The following is a 17,912-nucleotide window of genomic DNA, read 5'->3' as shown; positions in this document are numbered from 1 at the left end:
CCGGGCAGCGACACGACTTGAGCACTACAGGAAAGAAATGGGACGACGCACGGACCTTAAAACTCACCGTGGCCAGCGGGTTCAGCCTTGGGCTGAAAACCCTGCACCTCTGAAACAACTTGAAGGCCCGTGTGAATGAACTTACAGGGTAAAGGTGTCTATGTCAATCAATTAACATGGAAGATATACAGAAATCACTGCAACAGATGACTGAAGACATCGCTAACATTTCGAAACAGCAGAAACAAATTGTGGAACTAATGTTTGAAATAGAAATGCTAAAGCAACAAAATGAGAAGGACAAAAAAATACTGGCGCTTGAAGAAAGAGTGGCGGATATGGAACAGTACTCAAGAATAAATGATGTTATCACCGGACTTAACTCCAAGCCCCGCACCTACGTGAGAGCGACTACGACTGCGGAGACGAAGCCGACACAGCCGGACCTGGACTCCATCGAACAACAGGTGATCTCTTTTTTGGACAATAAAGGGATCACTATTGAGGGACATCGAAGCATGTCACCTATTGCCAAGAAGAAACAGCCAGACTAAGCCAGCAATCATACTGAGGTTTGTAAACCGAAATTAAAACAACGTACTCAAGAAACAGGGGAAGAAGTTAAAGGGGACGAATGTGTACCTGAACGATCACTTAACGAAAAGAAATGCAGACATTGACAGAGAAGCTAGATTTCTAAGAAAACAGAATAAAATCCATTCAACTTGGACATTTAACTGTGAAGTATTCATTAAACTACTAGGATCTCCCGAGCAAGCCAAAGTTCTGTGGGTAAAGGACATTAGTGTCTTGGATAAATTAAAATGAACGTGAAATCTATAACAATTAACACACATTAATGACGGGGTCAAATAATAACTCATTCTTTGACACGGAGGATGGGATTTGGGAACAAAATGACGACTGTACCCATAATATACTGAATGAGACTGACCCTGATAACAACCTCTTCAGTGCACTAATAGGAAACTGTAAATATCATCATGACTTGAAAGTGTCCTGCCTTTATAAAGAGAACCAAGCTAAAATGCTATCTGTAATACATTTTAATAGTTGGAGATTAAGCGCACATTTCTTCGAAATACAAAACTATCTCCAGCAACTAAATGTATCATTTGACATTATTGCTATTTCTGAAACATGGCTGCGAGATGAATTAAATAAGGAATTTATTTTGGACAATTACATAATCTATAACACAAAGGAAACATAAAAATGGTGAGTGTGTGGCCATTAATGTCCATCAAAGTCTTAAAAGCAAACAGATTGACAACATGTCAGTAGCAATTGACAACTTTTTTGAACGTATCACTGTTAAAATTGAAATGGGCAAAAGTAAGAATTTATGGGTGAGTTGCATTTATAGGGCTCCTGATTCAAATATAGACCTTTTTACTGAAACAGTCATTTTCAAATCCTTATGAGAAAGATCTAATTCTCTGTGGGAACTAACTCTCAGAGCCAAATCGAACATTTTAACACAATGTATAGTATGATGCTGCACCCGAAAATAACCAGACCAACGAGAGTGACACAGTGCTACACTGATAACGTTTTCACAAATATCAATGACAAAATGACTAGTGGAATATTACTCAATGATATTACTGACCACCTACCGATTTTTATGCTTCTTGAGGTAAACGCAAAAAAAAAAAATACCAGTATGATACAAACACAGGTAATTATAGAAGGAAAGTGACAAGTGAATCCATAAATGCTCTCAAGCAAAGTCTTAAGTCTCAAAAATGGGTATGCTGCATATAATAATTTTATAATCGATTTTAAATCATGTCTCGAGCTGCATTGTCCTGTTAAAAACAAAGTATATCAAACAAAAAAAATGTAACCCATGGATGACGAGTGGCCTGGGTAATGCCTGTAAAAAGAAAAATATGCTATATAAAAAATTCATTAAGACTAAAACCGAGGAATCTGAAATTAGATACAAAGAGTATTAAAACAAATTAACAGATATAATGAGGAAATGTAAGAAAAACTACTATAGGACTTTGCTCGACAGCAACAAAAACAATATTAAAGGTTTCTGGAAAGTATTAAATGAGATCATTGGTGCAAGGCCAAAAAACAATTGCATTGCTGAATATTATAAACACAATGATAAGACAATCGTAAACATGCAAGAAGTGGCTGAAAGCTTCAATAAATACTTTGTTGAGATTGGGCCAGAACTTGCCAAATCAATTCAACCGTCTAGCAATACCCAGGGTGGACAAGCTGCTTTCTGCGGAAATCTAAACTCGAGTTCCTTCTTCCTCAGCCCTGTCGATGAGCTGGAGATCCTGCAGAGTGTGGGTCAGTTCAAGGGCAAAAAATCACAGGATTGTGATGGCTTGGATATGAGCTTAATTAAACACGTCATACATGAAATTGTTAAACCATTAAAACACATTTGTAACTTGTCCTTTGTAACCACTAAATTCCCATCAAAAATGAAAATTTGCCAATATTTAAAAATGGTGACAAACATTCTTTTGTTAATTACAGACCTATCTCTCTGCTGCCTCACGATCAAAAATCCTCAAAAAACTTTTCAGTGTTAGACTGAACCATATCAATAAAAACAATCTTCTACATGAAAGCCAATACGGCTTTAGAGAAAACCGTTCCACTTCACTTGCAATGATCGACTTGGTTGAGGAGGTGAACAATTGTATAGAAAAAAATAAATAGGCTCTGGCAATTTTTATTGACCTAAAAAAGGCATTTGATACGATTGATCACCCGATCTTAATCCATAAACTACAAAAAAATGGAATTCGTGGCTACCCCACTGCATTGGCTCATATCTTATCAAGCAGAATGCAGTTCGTCCAGATGGGCGAGTGCTCTTCCACTCTGAGGCACATCACTTGTGGTGTGCCTCAGGGTTCTATACTTGGCCCAATTCTCTTCCTACTATACATAAATGACCTGTGTTCCATCTCCAAAAAGCCTAAAATTGATGCTCTTTTCTGATGATACTACAATTCTGTGCTCTGGGAAAAACCTGCAACAGTTGATGGAAGAGGTCTCCAGGGAAATGAATAAATTAAAAAGAATAGTTTGATACTAATAAATTTGAAAAAAACTAAATTCATGGTAATAGGTAACAAAAAAAATTGACACTGAACTTAAGGTGACTATAAATAATGAAATCATTGAATATGTGCGTGAACATAATTTCCTTGGAGTTATTCTTGACCATAAACTTTGCTGGAAGCCACAGTTAACTGCAGTAAAAAACAAGATGGCCAAATCCATCGCAATTATGAGGAAATCTAAATGTTTGCTGATGAAAGAGCACTTTATACTGTATATTGTACATTAATATTGCCTTATCTTAACTACTGTATAGAGGTGTGGGGAAATACTTAAACAAATGTTAATGTTATATCCATTCTCCAGAAAAAGGCGATACGGATAATTCATAATGCTGGTACAGGGAACATACAAACCCTGTTTCAAAAATAAGTCAAAAATAATGAAATTTGAAGATCTAATTAAATTCAAAACTCTACAAATTGTATATAAAGCACGGTACAATCTGCTCCCAAATAATATCCAAGGCATGTTTCAAATTAGAGATAATAAATACAATCTGAGGGGACAAATGAATCTTAAACAGTGTGTTCGCACTAAAAAGTATGTTCATTACCCGACGTGGAGTTGATCTTTGGAATGAATTGGAAGAAAACTTAAAATGTAGTATCTCTCTAGTAAATTTCAAACGACTGTACAGGTTAAACATTTAAAAACTATACTACTAAAGAAGGATCTTAGTAAAATGATGAATACTCATCAATGTGGCTGTAACAATTCTCTCTAATGTGTTATCTACTGCCTCGATGTACTTTCTATTAACTACAGTTTAGCGAGTTTTAATCTAAACATTATGATAACTCTGGTAAACATTATGTACACACATTACATGTACATGTGTATGGATGATTCATACATACACATGTTATGTATTCATACATGGTGTGTATGTGTATGAATGATACACACACACCTCACATGCTGTGTATGTGCATGTGTATGGATAATACACACACACTTCACATGCATACACATGCACACGCACACACATATACTTGTTTTCCAAGACATTTGGGGACCTCATGCAGTACTGCCATATATGGGGACCCTACTTTTCTGAGGGACTTGGAGTCACCAAAACCACACTCATATATTTTAATATTTTTTCTTGGCCCAGGAAAAAAAAGTGAACCAAAATCTCCATTGTTTTCTTGTTTGAGATTTACTGTTTTTTGGTGACTTTTGGGGTCGCACCAATTATGTAGTACTGGGTACAACCACCAGATGGCAATATTTATTTTTTCCTCTTTTTGGCTATATTTTTCCATAAATATTGACTTAAACTGTTGCAATTTTGAATGATGCAAATGTCATAAGTTGAAATCTGACAAATTAGGACAATATATCCTAATAAAAGATTAGATGTAAATGCTCTTCAGTGATGAAAGACTAATACATAGAAAATGATACATATATTGGCCACATTAGAAGTTTATAGCTGTGTGCAAATCCAATGTGGCAATCATTTTTCAATTAAACCAATGACGTCAGCTACAGACTTTCAGAGACTGGATTATTTTTGTACCAGGATTTACACATGTTCAAAGACAGAACTTTATGGGACTGACAAAAGCTCAGTGTTGATTGGAGAAGTGACTTTCTGCAGCTTAATGACTGAAGTGAGTCAAAAAGCACATTAATTAAGCTACAAGTATTTTGGCATTAATTGGGGTTTCCATTTGAGGAATTATTTAAAACTGTCTGAAAACTATTCAAAACCTTTATTCACAAATGTGCATAAGTGATCCCATTTATTATTTAGGGGAGACTGGGTTAAATGAATGGGGTGGGCTACTTTTCACATTAGTGGGTTTTCTTTAAGACAGGATATTATCTACATTAAAAAATACAATGACTGAACATGGCAGGATTGCTTTAATGTCAACAATTACAACAAATGTCAACAAAACTTATTTGGACAGAAAATATTTGTCAGTATTAAAGTCCAAATGAGTTACAAAGCGGACTACTTTCTTTTAAAGCTTTCTCTTTTGGCTGAATCTATACGATTTTTTATATAGAATTTGATTCCTTGCCAAGAGCGTCCTGACAGGGCTTCTGGAGAGGCCTCGATGCATTCGAGTGCTTTACCAGGTACTCTACCAGTCAGGAATGAATTCAGAAGCGTTTTTTTCACAGCTTCCACCTCTTCAGCTGTCCATTTCCTCTTCTGTCCTTTTGAGGCTTAAGAAAATAAATAAAAAAGATACAATTATCAATATATAAATATAAATTTACCACAAAAAAAAAGGTAATACATTTTGCAAACAGAACGACAAAAAGATGGAATACTTTTAAACTTAAATTTGGTGGCCCAGTGTTTTACTGAAGACATTTACACAGCCTATGCTAATTTAAATTTATTAAAGCTTCAAATGTTCCCTACAGGAAAAAAGTACCACCACCAAAAATCTGAGGGGCAGATACAAGAACAGATAATAAATCTATAAAGCATCCCACTCTCAAGTTGCACTCTGTCAATTTTTTATAATAAAAGTGCATGCACACAGAGCCAGAGTGAGCGAGAAAAAGGACAAAAGAGTTGCCTCGAAGTTTGCCGTCTAGGATGCAAACTTAAATGTTTAAACTTGAAGTCTATCACATGTCGTTTTCTTTAATGAGGCGCTAGCACCATTGTGCTCTCTATATTCTGTAGATGAGTAATGAGTTAGTGTTGTAATTTAGCCCTTTTTTGTGTGCAGATAATGTTATTGTATAGTTATTAATAAGCATTTTTATTTTGTGTTTAGAATCCACACACCAGCAAAACATTCATCTTACCATCAATGTCTAGAGGCTGCAAACTGTTCAGTGATTCTGTCATCATTAAACCAACTCATCACTTCCTGACTCTTCATTTGAGTTTTAACTGGGCTCACCACAGCGTTCGTCTGTCCCCATCAGCACAAACAATAAAACTAATATTTAATGTATTTAAGCAAGAGAGACTAGTGATAAATAAGATAAATGCTCCTAAAAACAGTGTGCATAGTTGACGGTAAAAATAATAATAAAATCACAAACTGAAGTTAGTTTCAGGTGTTTCTAACATTAACATGAGTGAATCAGCCTCTGTCATGAACAACAGATTCAAAGTAGTGCAGCTACAACATATTTCACCCAAGATCCCTTCAAACTACGTGTTCCTATAAACCTATGCAACACATTAGCACTCACCTTGGCCTTTTTCAATTTGTGATGCATCTGTGGATATCATTTGGGATGATTCTATGGGAATAAAAAGTAAATATTTTATCATTTTTCTTTGTTTTTTGTCTATTCTACCCCTAATCACCTTCTTCCCCCTTTGTACAAATACCTGGAGATTTAGAAGACACCTCAGGATCCTGTGTTGAGGTACAACCCATGCTTCCTCCCGACTGGTCTGTGCCATTTTCTGAAACAATTTTGGGCTTCTTTTGCGTGTTCTCTATGGGCACAATAATTTGATTTAGAATCACAAAATCAATCCAGTTATTTTTTGTAAATTCATTCTCTCCTTCTGTCCCACATCTACCTCCCTACACTCTCAGTCTTTGTCTCCTACTGACTCATTGATTCCCCACAATGTAGATAAAAACCCAAATCACTATCCCAGAGGCTCTAGTGTTATTAGACAAATAATTTGTGCAGTAGGAAAAAACATGCGAAGACTTTAAAGGAGACCTATTCTGCAAAATCCATTTTCCTGAGCTTTTAACCTTGTTCTAACGGTGTTTGCTCATCATTAGTTTACTCAGTTGGATTTGGATTGATGCATGTTGAAGGGCTTATCAGTTTTGCAGTTTTGAACAGGAATTCACTTTTCCAATTTCTATTACGAAACCCTTCTCCATCAATACTGCAGTTTACAATGAACAAAATTTAAGATATAGATCTACATTTGTTTTATTTTAACATCTGTGTATAGTTTAATACACTAATAATTATAAGTATTACCAAAGAACTGCCACTTCCTGTCACATTGTCCGGTTCAACTACCTGGAGATTTTTATATACAAAAGGCTTCAAGGGTAATCGTCTCGACAACGATCTTGAGTAATTTTTGTTGAAAATCAAAATGTGTCAGTTGTTAAGGAAGTTGTCCAGTTGACTACTTTTCTTAATTGGATTGGAATAATGACGGATTATACCAACCTGAAGAATTAGACGACGCCCCAGAATCTTGGGATAAGAGGCAGTCCTCATTTTCGCTGCCTGTGGCATCACTGTCTTCAATTATTTTTTCTTAAAACAAGAACATGTTCTAACAGGTAACAAATGGAACATTAATTAGTTTTTAGAAATGTATGTAAAAACCCTCAGTCGTCCAGGTAGAATCCATGGCAAAGGAGAAATTCAATTTGTCAACTGGACAAAAGTTTATTTAGTCGAATATGTTTCTCAGCTCATCCAAGCTGCTTCAGTTCTGGTCAGATGCTGGTGAACACTACCTTATATCTGCCTGAAGGGGGAGCCAACTACAATGAAATTACTATGAAACTACCACACCTATCTGTTCATAGTTCATAGTTCTGAGTAACGTATTTGACCAAATAAACTTTTGTCCAGTTGACAAATTGAATTTCTGCTTTGCTTTTAGAAATGTAATTAATTTACCTTCAGGATCAATATTGACCTCATCCAGGTTCTTGCCTTTGAATTGAGAGAGCTGTTTCAGCACATGTTTTCGTAGTTTAGTGGATGATAGCGCTGCTGGATTTTTTGCCCCACATCTTAAAGCCACTTGTCTAATAACATCGGATCCTTTGAAATGAGTGAGCACTTGGGGTCTGGCAAACATGTATGGATTATCATCCAAGACCTCACATTTTTGGAGGGTTTTTACCATTAGCTCCATAGACCTAACCATGTTAGGGGGTAAGCAGAATGGCAACCTTCCTGCCACGTTTTCCTCTAATTTCTACTCGCTGAAAATAATGACAAAGTTTTTTTTCTAATTCAGTCAAAGCCAGGCTCACATCCAGATTGGATGAAGTTGTGTCTCTCAGTTTGAAAACATCAAGAGACATTTTAGACACTTCTCCTTCCCTACGACGATTAAAGAGAATTACTTCACAAAGTGTCAGTTTTGAGAGGTCTGCCCAGGTCTGTTTGTTTGGCTGGTTTTCTAGTTTCACCTGCAGCTCCTCCCTTTTCAAGTCAAGTTCTTTATGCATTTTGAGAACATCATCTGTTACTGGAAGAAGTTGGGGAGAATTCCATTTCACTTCATGCAAGTTCCTAAGGGCTTGGGGATGATACACATTCACTCCATTTTGTGTCGCATAACTTCTTGAAAACACAGGCATTATTCACGAGCTCTTCATTTCCTTCCACCATAGCCTCACATTCAATAATGCTTGCTATTTTTTTAGGTTATGGCCAGATTTGAGTGCCAATGATGGTGTCTTGAATGTGCTTGTTTCATCATTTATCCCTGCCACATTTTTAACAACTTCAATTACATTTCTAAAATTTGCTGGAACAAAAAAATCAGACATGGTCTTTAAGTTGCCTTCTTTTTGGCCTTGAAGAACTAACCTTCCTGCCTCACGCATCTTTTTTCGAATGTATTCATGCTTTGTTTTGTCATGTCCATGTTTATTAAAAAGATGCTCTCCAAACTTCACAATTTCTTTCTTTTTTGACAATGTTAGTAATTGGATCATCACGCATGTCCTGTACCATATTCCAAAACGGCTGACTGACACTATCCGGAATAGGCTCTGCATATTTACAAAGAGCTTGAACTCTCGACATTCCTTTTTTAAGTCCTTGCACTTTTTGGCTCAAGTAGCATCTCTTCATGTGTCTCCATAAAGTCTGTCTTTTATAGTACCCCTCACAATTGATACAGTGGAAATCTGGAAAAAGTGGAAAAAATCTTTAGCTTTAGCAGGAAGACTGGGCTGTCTTCGTGGTATGACAGTGCCTTTACCACCTTTTATTACGATATTATTGTGGGCCCTATTGCCTTTATTTAAAAGCAAAGACAGCAGCGTTTTGGAGCCTTTAGGACTCGAAGGCTTTTTGTACTTCGAGTACATCTTCATGCACTGACTTTAAATGACGGGCCGTTTTGAAGACAGATTTTGAGCAATAGAAGCAATGGAACTTCTTGTTGTATATTCTACTATCATCTTTTTTTTCCTCTCCAGTGTCATTACACTAACTTCAGATGTGTTTGGAAATAAAAGTGTGTCTGATTCCTTTTCCTTCTTCCGTTTTGGTCCAGTCAGTGTTCTCTCTTTGGTTGTGGCTCACCATCTGAGTCTGGTGTCTTCCTTGTCAGGGACATATTCATCTTGGCTTCCAGAGCTGGTCAGATTTTCACATTTGCTGGTCAAGCTGAAAGAAGAGGTAAAGCCAAAAGTGTCTGAGCAAAACATGCTGATTCCCCCTCGAACAGTGATTGGCCATATCGGGGAGCCTGCCAGCATTCTATCCCAGCAAGTAGACACTCATTCTGCTGCCCCCAAAGAATCCATCAAATTCACCTTTGGAAATTCTCCCTTGCCAGTAGAATGGAGAGAGCGCATCACATCCAAACTGAACTGTATGCCTGAGGTATTCTCACAGCACGATTTAGACTTTGGCTGCCCCGACAAAGTCCAGCACCACATCAAATTGCATGATGAAACCCCCTTCAAACACCGAGCTCGACCCATCCACCCACAGGACATTGAAGCACTTCGCCAGCACCTCCGTGATCTTCTTGGAGCTGGTGTGATCTGAGAATCTCAGTCGCCTTTCTCTTGTCCAATCATTGTTGTTCGGAAGAAAAATGGAGATGTCCGTCTGTGCGTAGATTACAGGAAGCTCAATCTGCAGACAGTGAAGGACGCCTATGCTCTCCCTAATCTGGAAGAATCCTTCTCAGCCTTGATGGGTTCTAAATGGTTCACTGTTTTGGACTTGAAATCTGGATATTATCAAATAACCATGAGAGAAGAGGACAAGGAAAAAAATGCATCCGTCACCCCATTAGGGATTTGGGAATTCAATCGAATGCCACAGGGTGTCACTAATGCACCCAGTACTTTCCAACACCTGATGGAAAAATGTATGGGCGGCTTACACCTGAAGGAGGCACTTGTTTTTCTGGTTGATATAATAATTTTCTCTGATACATTGGAGGAGCATGAAAAGAGATTGCTGCATGTTCTTGGTCACTTGAATGAGTACGGACTGAAACTCTTGCTGGAGAAATGTCGGTTTTGAGACAGAGAAAATTGAGGCATTAAAATCCTGGCCAGTTCCGACAAATCTCAAGGAGTTGAGATCTTTTCTAGGTTTCTCTGGCTACTATCGATGCTTCATAAAAGACTATTCCTCTCTCACCAAACCACTAAACAATCTCACTAGAGGGTACCCACCAGCTCACAAATCGGCCAAAGTAAAGAAGACGCAAGTACAATACTTTGATACTAACCAGTCTTTTGGCAACAGATGGACGCCAGAATGTCAAAGGGCATTTGAACAGTTGATCGTTAAATTAACAACATCCCTTGTTCTTGGATTTGCCAATCCCAAGCAGCCATACATTCTGCTCATACCACTCCTTATCATCCACGAGGTAACCCAGTGGAGCAATCTAAGCGGACCTTGTTAAACATGTTGGGCACCCTTGAGCACAAGTAGAAAAGTAAATGGCGAGAATATGTGAAACCTCTTGTACATGAGTACAATTGTACACAGGATTCCCACCCTATGAACTTATCTTCGGATGATCACCCCGTCTACCCGTAGATCTGGCGTAGACGCCCACGAGCTCCCGGTAAGTGCTTTTTAAAAGGTGTTTTGGGTCATGTTTGTCCGAGAGCTGCACAATTGAGTTGTCTGTTTCTTTTTATTAAAGTGCTCAAATGAGAGCATTGAGACCAAGGGTGTGTCAGACTTATTTTCACAGAGGGCCACATTAGCAAAATGGTTGCTCTCAAAGGGCCAGATGTAAATGTAAGACAGTATAAACCAAATATAATGTAAAATAAATAACATTGTTTTTATCTTGTTAATTAACCTTCTGTTAAAAATACTGCATATGAATTTGTATAGATATGAAAAAATTGCTGTGTATCTCCTGATAAAAGTGATATTTTAAGAGAGTCATACTTTTAAATTTACCTTGTCGTGGGCCACATAAAATGACATGGTGGGCCACATTTCGCCCGCAGGCCTTGAGTTTGACACGTGACTTTCATGAGCGCCCTGTTCAAAATACAGAAAAAATATATCAGTGAAACAACCAAACAAACCAGATTCCTAAACAGGTCCATTTAAAACATTAAAAACAGGAGCAGGTTGATTCTAAATGTTTATCTCCACATTGTTAAAAGTTCTGCAAATTTTTTGTACGGCCAGTTTTTAGATAGAGACAACCATGAGATTTTGAATTAAAAGTTCTCCTTCACCTCTTCTCTTCCCCATCTCTCCCTTCTCTTCCCCATCTCTCCCCCTCTCCTCCCTCCTGTCCTTCACTCATCTTCTCTCCTCTTTTCCCCATTTCAGTTCTAGTGCGTCCAGTTTTGACCTCTTCCCCTTCTGTCCTCCTTTCTCTTTTTCGCCCCGTCTTTTCTGTCCTTTCTCTTTCCCTCTCTTCGCTCTATTCTGTTTTTAGATGTACACAGTGATGAGATCTTGTATTAAAAGTTCTTATCAAAGTTAAAACAAGTGGTTTATTGAGTCAGTTTGTTGTCGTCGTCCCATAAATGCATGTTGTGGAAAAATTACAATTCTAGATGAAAAGTAATCCATTTGCGAAGCCTGGTGTGTTTTGAAACACAGAAAAAAGGTTTATTGTTTCTTACAGCAGATACAGACTTCCCTTTCTCCCGAGGATCTGAACTCAATTTATACCAAAATGACAAAGCTTTTGTTTCACACCCATAAGATGATGAGCTTTTACACTTTGACAGAACGACGAGTTTCCTGTGGGACAGAGACAGAGCTTCACACATGTTAACCAGAATCAGAAGACTTTTATCTCTCCATCGTCCTGCTCAGTGTCGTAGCTGAGGTGAGGCTGATATTACACAACTGCAGTGTGTGAGTCTCAGTGTCTGTGTGTCCTCAGGCGGCGTACATCCTGCAGGACTGGTGGCTCATGTACTGGTGAGTGTGTTGTGTAAATATATAGTCATGTTAAAAGTGCAATGTGTAACTTTTCTGCTGGAGCGTGCGCCATGGAGATGTTATTGTTTAATATTAAATACCCAGACAAACCAATAACACGTAGGTCACATGTATCAAACTCAAGGCCCGTGGACCAAATGTGGCCCTCCACATCATTTTATGTGGCCCTCGACAGGTTAAATTAAAAGGTACGATGGTCTTAAAATGTCATTTTATCAGGAGATGTGGCCATACATACACGGCCATATTTTTACATCTAGGCAAATACATATGTAATTGTGAATGAAATCATGCTTTTATTTTTATCATTAATGAATTGTGTGTTTATATTGTGTTACAGACTAACCAGGTGTGATTGGGAAATTACAAGTTTGTTTAATCAAGTTGTAAAGTAATTGAACTAAGTTGAAAAGTTGAATGGTCAACAGATGAGTAACCTAAAATAACAGAAAGGCCGTGTGAATGTGGAGAGGGGTCTGGGATGTTGGTCTGATGACAGATGAGGAAATTGTTGGAATGTCAAGCTGTTAACAAAAAGCCTGGTCTGAGAAGGAGACGGTGAAGAAAGCAGAGATCTCATGGAAGCATGTGTAGTTTCTTCTGTGCTCCTTCCCTCTGATCAGAGTAAATCTAAGTCTAATACCTGTTTTGAGTCTTTATTGGTAAAAAAGCGCGTCGAGAACAAAGTAATAAATACAGAAATGGTTAATTAACAAGTTAAAATGTAGTTAGTATTTATGCCTGGTCCTTTTTTTTCTGATGGTGAAAATGTGTTTGACACCCCTGATGTAGATCACTAATTTACATGAGGCTCACTGTAATAATCAGACCGCCACGTTCCAAATACAAAGTGATCATGTGCGCACTTCCTGCTCCATTGACTCTGGCGCCAATTCACACTCTGTGTAAAAACTGTGTCCTCTCTCTGTCTCTGCTGCTTCAGACTCATTTTGGTCTTAAATGTTCGTATTAACCCTCTACATGATCCCGGGGTTTTTATTTCACTATTGCGTTTCTAACTTAAGATATGAACATTAATAACAGACAAATCAGGCGTCGTCGCTCCAGGTTAGCAACAGGTTTGACTGACGCTGTGGGTGACGTCACACTTAGTCACTTCTTTATACAGTCTCTTGTTTTTCTCTTTGGATATAAGCAGATCATCACAAACGTTACATGAGGCACGTTTTTAATTTATTATAACATGTTTAGGTTCATGTTTTGTGTTTCTACAGGTCAAATGGACAAGTCCCCAACAACACAACTGAAATAATTAGAAATCTCCACAATGAAACGTCCTCGCTCCAAGAAAATCTGAGCTTCTACTTCGGCGTTTACTCAGGTTCCAGCTCTACTTAGTTTATACATAAATATAAAGTTGTCTATATAAACTGAATGTCTCCTAAAAAATGTGTTTCCTTTCCAGGTTTGACCGCCACTGCTGTCGTCTTTGGATACGCCAGGAGTTTAGTGATCTTCCACGGCCTGGTCCGATCCTCCCAGAGTCTCCATAACGACATGTTCAGCGCCGTCCTCCGCTCACCCGTGCGACTTTTTCTTTACATCAACCCCATTGGTTTGTTCATTTATTCTGAGAAGCAAACCACACACTTATCGCTTTAACAGATACGGATTAATAGTGTTTTTTTCTCTTCTGTAGGTGGAATTCTGAATCGATTTTCCAAAGACATCGGCCAAATGGACTCGTTGCCTATAACGTTTGTGGATTTTTATCAGGTACGTTTAAACTTTTACGAAAATGCATTTTGTTAAGTTTATTTTAGACGATAGGTAAAAATCACACCATCAGAAGCCACCAAAGCCGCCACCCTGTGAGATTTTGAGCGACACAAGCGGAGTAGAGCGGCCACGAAGGCCAAGGAATAATAAATCAATTACTAATTATAATGTTTGTGCTTCCAGGAGCTTCTAAACCTGCGGCTCGTTCACATCGCTCACAGACTCGTTCATGTCGTACCATGTGACCGGTCTAACCAATCAGACCTTGAGCGTAGCCAGAGCGGACACAGAGCATAGCCGAAGCTAAAGATAAAAAATTTAAGTCAACAGACGAATTTTGAGCCAAGAAAAAGTTGATCTGGAAATGGTAATAAATAGCCGTAAAATTGGACCTTTGTGAAGCTGTAGGAGCCCTGTCAGCCCGTCAGTCGAACACGAGCAGTTTGTGATTTCATTTTGCTCTAGGAGAATAATACTTTCTGGGCAGGATGTTTTTTTTTCCGTTGTAGTACCTTTAAGTGACCACTAGTCCGAGACAGCTCTGAGCAGCAGGACCCTCCAGTTGTTTGAATAGATCCATGTTTCCATCTCATAAATTCATACATTTGTTCATTATTAGCAGCAGTGCCCAGACTATGGAACAGCGCCCTCTGCCTGTCAGATCCTCAGTATTTTACACAGTTTAAGACTAGACTGAAAGCCACGTCTTCTCCCTGGCATTTAATATAGAACGGCAGAAAGAAGAGCCATAGAAATGAATAGAATTTGACCCTTAGCTCAAACATGTACAGGCCTATAAATAAACAGCTTTATTATTGTCCTACACAAAGTTTTGAAAATGTTTTTGTGCTTTTAAGATTTCCAAAAGATGATATTTTGAGTGGTGACCATCTCATTTGTTGTATTTGCATCTTAACCTGTGTTTTAGTTGTTTTTACAGAACGCTGGAGTCATCGGCGTCATCCCGCTCATCCTTATTCCAGTCCTGCTGCTTCTTCTACTGTTTTTGTATTTAAGGCATTTCTACCTCCAGACATCGCGGAATATTAAACGTCTCGAGGCCAGTGAGTCTGTTTACGGCTCCAGTAACCCACAGCCCCCACCTTATTGGCCAACTTTGGTGTCAATCACAAACTAACAAGTTTGTTTTGCGCTGAGGAACAAAGTTGGCGCTTTCAGAAGTTTATTATGCCTGAACCTGACAAAAGAAATGCAGAGAAGTGACGGAAAAGATTTCACTTTCCTGCAGCAGATTGGACATGGAGGCTCTAACTTCCTTTGTGGACATAATTTCTTGACTGGATTATATTCTCTGGACGGAACGAATGAGACCAATTTTGTGTGAATATGTTGATGTTTGACAGAACCAGAGCGCTCAATGGTAAGTGAAGTCCAGATTCACATTTCTGACTTCTCTGTAAAAACGTCTTTCCTGTCAGCACTGTGGTGATTCGAGGTGTAAATGGTTTACATATTCAGAAAGATGAGAGCCGTAGCTTTCATTTGATGTGTAGATTGTTTGTGTGGGTGACGCAGAAATACACGTACAATTAGCTAAGTGGTTAACACACAAACAAGCCTGCACATTTAGGCTGAGTTCTTCTTTCAAACTGAAAACACTCTGTTCCACCTTGTGATGTCATCATGTGGTGATACAGGAAGTGCTCCACTGTGTTTTAAACTCCACACACCTTCATTTCTGGAATCATTTAGTTCAGTAGAGATTAGCAATTCCAGGAAATAATCCAAAAGTTGAAATAAACTACCACTTGATGACATCACAAGGTGGAACAGAGCATTTTGAGCTTTGGAGATGTAACAGACTAATATGTGTGAAAGAAAACAAAACTCCAGGTCTGTTTTTGAGGCAGTAACAGCATTAGAGCATGGATTAAAGTCACAATTTTGTTTGATGTAGGACCTTTAATCTTCTTTGCATTTATTCAGTTTACCACCAAACTGTGGAACATTCCAGGAAAAGCAATAACATTTTAAAAGCGTTGTCGTTCTTCTTGTTGATGTTAGGTCTGCACGCTGGAGAGGTGGGCCTGGTGCTGACCTGTGCCATGTACGGTTAGACAAAGTGCAGAAGTGGAGAACATGGTCTGACCTCAACTCTCACGTAAAGTTTATTTTAAGAAAGACATTTCAGCAGCGACTTACAAAAAGAACCCTTTGTGCTGCCAGATGACGTCTGTGGAGAGAGTGGTGGAGCACACGGAGCTGGAGAGTGAGGCGCCGTGGGAAACCGACAAGAAGCCGCCTCCCGATTGGCCGAAGCGAACTTCAGCTACGGCGACGATGGGCCCCTCGTCCTGAAAGACCTGAGCTTCAGCCTGGAGCCCAGGGAAAAGGTGAGGTCGGAGTGACAAACTCGTGTGTCACAGCGGCAACGTAATTACAAACAGTCGTATTAGAAAGCAGAAACTATAAATAGACAGTTTTGTTTCTCAGTGATATTTGGAGTAGTTTTAAATGTTTGTTAGATTTTCATCACTATTCTGAGTAACTATTGTGGTGCAGTTTCTTTACTAAATTAAAAGGAATACATGGTGGTACTTCAAGTAATTTTGGCTTTGAACTGCACAGTATTAGTGAGAGCAAACAAAACGCAGCTTGTTTGTGTTCGTGTGTATTTTTTCCTTCTCTATATACACAGAACAAACAGTGCAACAAAAATAAAAATGTCATGTTTTTTCACTGTAATGGAATACTTTTACACAGAGGTTGTATTATGAGTCTTCAGAACACAGTACTATGATTGGAGCATGCACCAGAAAATGTAACAAAATACGTTTTAATTTGGATATTCGCCTTATTCTGGAGGTTACTGTGGGCGCCGCCATCGTCGTTAGGGTTGTATTATTTTACACGAGGCTGATTTTGACAGTAAATACGTTTAATCGGGACAGAGGTGTTTTAAATCCTCCCACAGAAAGGGGGCAGTGTTGATTTGTTGGTCACAGGAACATAGAACGTTTTGCATGAATCATCACTACTCTGTCAGATTTTAGCGGCAAAATGTTTCTTAAATGAATGGGATTCTCACTTAACTGGAAGAGCCACCACAAAGACGCGGTTTAGAAACGTTTAGAGGCAAAAGTGGGCGGGGCCAAATCAGGTGAATTCATCTTTTTTTTCAGTATTCTTATCAGTGGCTATAAAAGAATGTTTACTTTTTGTAGTATAAATTAAATATACAAATTCTAGCTTTTAAAATATTCCTAATCGTCTTAAACGTATTCTTCAGGTCGGGATCGTGGGGAGGACCGGGGCTGGAAAGAGCTCTCTGGTGTCTGCTCTGTTCCGTCTTTCGGAGCCAAAGATTTACATCGATGGAGTCCTGACATCAGAGCTCGGCCTGCACCACCTGCAACAGAAGATGTCCATCATTCCTCAGGTTTGACGTTTGCTCCATCAGACAAATGAACAACTATGGGGTTTATTCTAATTTAGTCGTTTAATGGACTTGTTTCCAGGATCCAGTGCTGTTTAGTGACACTGTGAGGAAGAATCTGGACCCGTTCTGTCAACATGCTGATGTGGACTTGTGGAACGCTTTGGAAGAGGTGAGTTTTGGGGCTGAAAGATGAACGAGACACGTAGAGGGACGGGTGAAGACAGATGGAGTTGCTGGGATAGGCTTGGAAATAGAGGGCGTGGTGTTAGCATATTATCACGTTAACTTAATTTTTGACGGTTTTGACGTGTGTTAAAATGCCTCACGCCCAAAGTTATGCTCGGCGACCTGTTTGTCCCTGAGCCGCTGACGGTTAGAAACCTCTTCAGGTTTGTCCACTTTAACACTCCCACATCTCACAAGGCCAACATTTAAAACTTAAATAGTGACTTTTTATTAACACTTCAGAAAGAATCAGAGCAAATACGAAATAGAACTATGCAATTTCTCAATGTTTTGGTTCTGATCTGAGTTG

General features: G+C 38.7%; 1 pseudogene; it reads left to right on the top strand.

The window, feature by feature from the left end:
- The window catches only part of LOC117376237 (ATP-binding cassette sub-family C member 4-like), a 38,812-nt pseudogene that overhangs the window by 18,831 nt on the left and 2,069 nt on the right, over positions 1 to 17,912 (top strand).

The sequence above is a fragment of the Periophthalmus magnuspinnatus genome, chromosome 9 (assembly GCF_009829125.3).
Source record: "Periophthalmus magnuspinnatus isolate fPerMag1 chromosome 9, fPerMag1.2.pri, whole genome shotgun sequence".
Lineage (NCBI taxonomy): Eukaryota > Metazoa > Chordata > Actinopteri > Gobiiformes > Gobiidae > Periophthalmus > Periophthalmus magnuspinnatus.
Note: the sequence above shows the minus strand (reverse complement) of the source record. Positions and strands in the feature narration are given on the sequence as shown.